This window comes from Oratosquilla oratoria, chromosome 10, assembly GCF_046742065.1.
Source record: "Oratosquilla oratoria isolate Oo_2021 chromosome 10, ASM4674206v1, whole genome shotgun sequence".
In the NCBI taxonomy this organism is placed as follows: Eukaryota; Metazoa; Arthropoda; class Malacostraca; order Stomatopoda; family Squillidae; genus Oratosquilla; species Oratosquilla oratoria.
In genome coordinates, this window is record NC_134786.1 from 54,486,760 (window position 1) to 54,493,502 (window position 6,743).

Sequence of the window (6,743 nt, forward strand, 5' to 3'; positions counted from 1 at the left end):
TTCATCTTTCCTTATAAAATTCATATCTAAATGAAGCATGATGTGGAATGGAATTCTGCGCTTAAATTCCTCGAAGACCATCAAGTTAACGAGTTGATCGTATGTATTTACTTTGGTGGCAGAGAGCCATTGCTTAAAGATTCTGAGTTTTTCAGAGGCAAATGCGACAAATGTCGAGTTAGCAGATTTGGTCAAATTTCTGAATTTTTTACGGTAAGACTCAGGAGTAACTTGATAGGCATTGAGGATGCTAGATTTGACTATTTCATAGGATGAGTATTCCTCAAGACTGTTGAAGACTTTGGCGGCTGTTCCTATCAATTTGCTTTGTATGATCCAAACCCATTCTTCTACTGGCCAGTTGTCGTGCTCAGCTAAACGTTCAAATTGCCTAAAAAAGTATTCTGGGTCTGACTCATTGAAATTGGGAAGGGAGGCAATTTGGTTATTTAATAGGTGGGTAGATTTATTTTTCCTATCTATGTCGGCTAACTTCAACTTTCGTTTGTACTCTACTTCGAGTTCCTTTTCTCTGATCTCACGTTCTCTTTCTTTTTCTTCTCGTTCTCTCTCACGTTCTCTTTCTTTTTCTTCTCGTTCTCTCTCTCTCGTTCTCTTTCTTTTTCTTCTCGTTCTCTTTCACGCTCACACTGTCTTTCTCTGTCACGTTCCTCCTTTCTTAGCTCAAACTCACGGTCTTTTTCTCTTTCTCTTAATTTCAGTAATTCAACCTCCCGCTCTTTCTCTCTTCTCGTTCTTTCTCTTTTTCTTCTTCACGTGCTTTTAATCTCAGTAATTCAAGCTCCCGTTCTTGTCTCATTCTATCTCTCTCTAATTTAATTTTCTCTAATTCTAAAGATACTACTGATTTATTGAAGGGAGATTGGGGGGGAGCGCGTGCTTCAGGCTGCAAGGGGGGATCACTATCACTTACAGGGTCTCCTTCAGTTACGTCACGAGCACTTTCCTGACTCAGCAGTTTGAATGCATCGACGTCCAGTGTTAGCAAGTCTACGAGGGATTCGATGACCACTCGTTTGAGTTCATCTTTACGTAATCTAGTAGGAGCATTAATTTGGTAGGTTTGAGCCAACAGTCTCCAATCATCCATTTTGAGATCATACTCTAACTGATCCACTGAGGGATTATTGATGAAAGTTTCTATGTTGAAAGACATGGTTGGTGTATATACACGAGAATTCCACTCCAGGGATATTAGTATAAACCAATTCTTGGACTTCACACACGAAAATTTGACTAAATTCCTATTCGGAGGGAGTGAAATCTATGGTGGGTCTCTACAAGAACCCGGTCTATGAACATTTATCCTATAGACGGTGTGTATACTATGGTTCAGCGCTCAAACTATACGCCCGTAGCTTTCGTATAGCAGTAGACTGGAAGTGAGCATTAAGGGAGAGCAACTGGAGGAAGTGGATAGTTTTAGATATTTGGGTGCGAATGTGGTAGGAAAGGGAGGAGTGGAGGTGAGGTAGAATGTAGATTGAGAGAAGCGAGTAAATGCCTTGGTGGATTAAAGTATAATGAGAAATGGACATTTGGGAATGGATGCTAAAAGGAGATTGTATGAAGGAGTGATTGTACCGACAGCACTGTATGGGGCAGAAACATGGAACATAAGAGAGGAAGAGAGAAGGAGTTTGAATGTGTTTGAGATGAGGTAAACACTGATTTAAAATGCTTGTTCATAATTTCTGCCATTTCTATTTCCTCTGTGTATTCCACTCCTCCTTGTCTTAATTTCTCTAAATCTTGTTTGTTTTTCAGTTTGTTGTTTACAAATCTGTAGAATAGTTTTGGTTGATCTTTACATTTTTCTATGACATCTTTTTCATATTTTCTCTTTTCCTCTCTGCACACTTGTAAATATTCATTTCTATAACAAGTATATGTTTTCCATTTTTCAGGTCTTTTATATTTCTTCAATTTGGTCCAAGCTTTATCTCTTTTGTCTTTTAACTCCCTATAACTTTTGTTGTATCAGCACTTTACATATTCTTTTTCTTGTTTTTGTCTTGGGACATACTTTTCCACTCCTTTTTTTTTTCAAAATATTCCATTTCTCTTCCACTTTTTTTTCTTCTTTGTATGTTCTTTCCCAGTTTTCTTTTTGAAAGAATTCTCTTATTTTATAAAAAAAAAAAAAAAAAAAAATCATATATCATTCTTCCTTTTCTATACTGTTCATTTCTTGCCATGCATTTTTCCTCGTTTAGTTCCAGTTCAATCAATATCTGGTCACTTTTACTCATTGGTGTCTTATATTCAATCTTTTCCACTATTCTAGGTTCAGATGTAATTACTAGGTCTAGTCTCGATTCTTCTTCTTCATTTCTATACCTAGTGTTCTCTTGTATCCATTGTGTCATTGTATGGTCAATAATCATCTCGAGTAGAACATTTCCCCATGAGTCTTCTCCACCCTATACTGTCATCTCTTCCCAGCAGACTTCTTTGCAATTAAAGTCGCCCAACATCATTATTCTTCCTCCATCTTCCATTATTTTATTTAATGTTATCCTTGTGTCTTCTAACATACTTTTATGTTCACTCTCTTCCCACGACGCTGTTTTTGGAGGCACATAATTCATCACAAACTTTCTGCTCTTCTTGTCTTTGTCTTCCACTTCGATCATAATCATCTCTACTGTGTTCTTTCCATATGTGACACACCTTATGTTTATATCCTTCTTAGTCAGGAACCTAACTCCACCCCCTTGATTTGTCTTTCTGTTTCTAATCCAATCATTATATGCATCATGTCCTACACTGTTGGGTGGTAGTGGACCTTTTATTTTTGTTTCTACAATTCCCATTATGTCCGGTTCTTTTTCCTTCAGATAATCATTCAGCTCATTCAATCCTGTTATTAATCCATCTATATTTGTGTAAGACACTCTTCATTTTCTGCTACTTCCATTGTGTTCTCTGTTTCCCTTTTGTTTTTCTCTGGTATGTCCCATTTCCTCACTTTCATATTCACTACTCTCCAATAGAATTTCTCTTTTTCTGACTCTGTTCTGTTTTCGTTTTTTCCTTGGCTTCATGTCTTTTAATTTTTTCCTCCTCTCTTTCCTCTTTATTCATCTTTCTTTTTATCCATACCTTTTTATATTGTTCACTGTTTGCTAGTTTCCCTGTTTTTGCTAAGATATTCTCTGCCGTCGTTTGTGACCTGAATTTAATCTTAATTGGTCTGGTCTTATCTGTACTATATTTTCCGAGGCTATACATCTCTTCAATTTGTTTCATGATTTCAGGTTCATCTTCCTGAACTAATTCTAGTAAACTGCTTATTTTTTTCTTTTTCCTCTTTGATTCTTGTGGTTCTATTTAGATTATACTTCTCTTCCATTCCTAATATAATTATATATTTCTTTTTATCTGCTAAGTCTCTTACTATATTCTCCTTCTGTCTCATCACTTGAATGACTGAGTCTCAGTTTGTTCTTTCATTTGCTGTTTAATCATGTCAGTAAATGCAACTTTACTGTTTTCCTGGATTTTTTTCCAACCCTGTGCTTCTTTTGCTATGGACTTTTTATTCTCTTTATTATTCCTCTATAATTCCTCATTCTCATATTTTACTTCTTTTAGCTGTCTTTTTAAATCTTCCATTTCTTTAATTAGTTTTTTGCTCACCTTCTCTAGTTCTCCTAATTTTTCACCTCTCTGCACAATCTTTGTTATTTTACCGAACCTTTTTTCCCAATGTTCGGTCATTTTGTCAAGTTTTTCCTCTGGTCTTGCCAATCGGGAGAGGTTGGTATCCCCTCCCCCATTAAATCCTTGGAAATTATTATCTACACCTTCCATTGTGCTGCTCTTATCTATATTTCTAATCTTTACATTTTTGTTAATCCCTTCTTCTCCAAAATCATCATCGGTCCTTCGCTTGTTTACAAGACGCCTGGCCTCCTGGACCAAGTCCTCCCCTTCCTCATTTCCTTCCATTTCCCTCAGTAATCCCTCCCCTTCTCCCTTTTCATCACCTTCCCACTACACCACGAGCTTTCCCCTTCCCCATAAATACAACACAGGTACTTCCTTGTGGTTGTGATCCTTGAAATCCTTGGATAACTCCAGAGTCCGAACTTCGCTGTCACCTCGACCGACGTGTGTGCGTGTGTGTGTGTGTGTTCACCTTGGTTTTTGGATCACGTGTTGGACTCGTGATCGACAGCTATTTCCCTCCCGGAAGAGAACTCAGAGTTCGTAAGAACCGATCTATGGGTAATGCTATGACCTTCCACGCACACACACACCCAACTCCCCGCCCACGAGATTTGGAGTAACGACTCGAAGCACAGTGATACTGAAATCATTTCAGCCCTGGGCAAGATTCGAACCAGGTACCGCCGATACCTCCGTATAGTCAGTCTGTGACTCTACCAACTGCGCCACCGAGTCGTGTGTGTGTGTGTAAGTGTGTATTCACCTAGGATCTGCTGCAGTCTCTCTCTCTCTCTCTCTCTCTCTCTCTGTGTGTGTGTGTGTGTGTGTGTGTGTGTGTGTGTGTGTGTGTGTGTGTGTGTGTGTGTGTGTGTGTGTGTGTGTGTGTGTGTGTGTATTTACCTAGTTGTATTTTGCGGGAAGGGGAGCTATGCTCGTGTTGTCCCGCCTTTGTATCTTGCAGTGTCTAGTTTGTTTTTAAACTCATGAATGGTTTTTGCGCATACTATTCCATTGTCCAGTTTGTTCCAAGTGTCCAAAACTCTATGAGGAAAACTGTTTTTCTTCAGTTCTCTTCTATAGCTATGTTTTTTTATTTTCTTTCCATGTCCTCTTGTGTTTCTTTTGTCCCAGTTAAGTAAGTTCTCACTATCGAGTACCTCTGTGCCTTTCATGATTCTGTAGATGGTCAATAGGTCACCTCTCTCTCTTCTTTGCTCCAGTGTCGGTAACTCCAGTTTAGCCAATCTCTCTTCGTATGATAGGTTTGCAAGTGCAGGTGCCATTTTTGTAGCTGCTCTTTGGATTCTTTCTATTTTCTTTATATTCTTTTTGGTACTGGGGGACCACAATGTCGCTGCATACTCTAATCTAGGCCTTATCAATGTAACCAATATTTTTTTTCATCATGTCTTCGTCCAAGTATGTAAACGCCACTTTTATTGATCTTAGCAAGTTGTAAGTCTCCCCGACAATTTTGTTAATCTGTATATCATAGGACAAGTCGTTCGTGATAATTACTCCCAAATCTTTTTCGGATCCTACTTTCTTTACTTCTTTGGTTCCAATTGTATATTTTCCTGATATTCTGTTTTTGCTTTTTCCAAACTCCATTATGCTACACTTCTTAGTATTAAAGTCCACTTCCCATTTCTGACTCCAGTTCCATACCCTATTTAGGTCTTCTTGCAGTGCTTCACAGTCCTCATCAGTTTCTATTTTCCTTAGCAGTTTGGTGTCATCGGCAAAGAAGCTCATGTAGCAGTTCACGTCCTCATCCATGTCATTCATATAGATAGCAAACATTATTGGTGCCAGCACAGATCCTTGCGGTACTCCACTGATCACCTCTTTCCAGTCTGAATATTTTTCTCTGAGCACTACTCTCATCTTTCTACCAGTCAGAAAGTCCTCTATCCATTTTAGTAGGTTTCCCTGTATTCCTCCTATGTGTTCCAGTTTTTTTAGTAGTTTTCTGTGTGGTACTTTGTCAAAGGCTTTTTGCAAGTCTAGGAATGCACAATCAGCCCATCCATTTCTTTCTTGCACTATGTCTATTAGTCTTGAGTAAAAGCATATTAAGTTTGTGGAGCATGATCTTCCTTGTCTGAATCCGAATTGTCTTGGGTTTAATATGTCATTGTCTTCCAGATGTGTGTGTGTGTGTGTGTGTGTGTGTGTGTATTCACCTAGGATCTACTGCAGTCTCTCTCTCTCTCTCTCTCTCTGTGTGTGTGTGTGTGTGTGTGTGTGTGTGAGAGAGAGAGAGAGAGAGAGAGAGCGAGAGAGAGAGAGACATAAGGACGCAATAAGATAAGAGAAACACTTGCATATAACGAGGAGTTTGCACGCAAAACGGTTAGGGGTAACGTTATACTAACTAAAGGAACGATATGGAATGATGACATGACAACAGCATATAAACTCAGTGCATATGGACTAACGACGCACGTAGAGCGGTTACATAATGTAATGACTACATAGACTACTTACATAAAAGTTACTATATATTGAGATTAAGTACTACATATACAATAAAGAAGTATTACATATATAATAAACATATAGAATAAGGAGAAGAATGACATATACTAACTATAAGTAACTATAAGTAAAGAGAAGATCTTATACTGTTTCACTACCATTTAACATTATTTTGTTGTTCTTTTGCTTAACGTAATGTTCCTTTTTGTGATGGTGCTCAATTTTTTGTCTCAATATCCTGTGTGTTATGAACATTTTAGTAATATTAGCAAAACGATAACAGTGTTTATGTGTCATATGTGTACTGACTGGTATTACTTATGATTGTCTCTGCCTCTGGTCCTCTTAACCCCCTACGTTTGTTGTCTGTGTAACTTACTGTAGAATAACAATCTAATGAGGACCACAATGGAAATGAGCGTACATGCTTTTTTTGTGTTATCCTCGGCAATTTACAATTATCATTTCGAACTATGTGTTCTTGTCATTATCTGCACTTCATGTATATTGATTCTTTGCCAAATAAATTTATCTATTTATTCATTATTATAATTACTACAAGTACG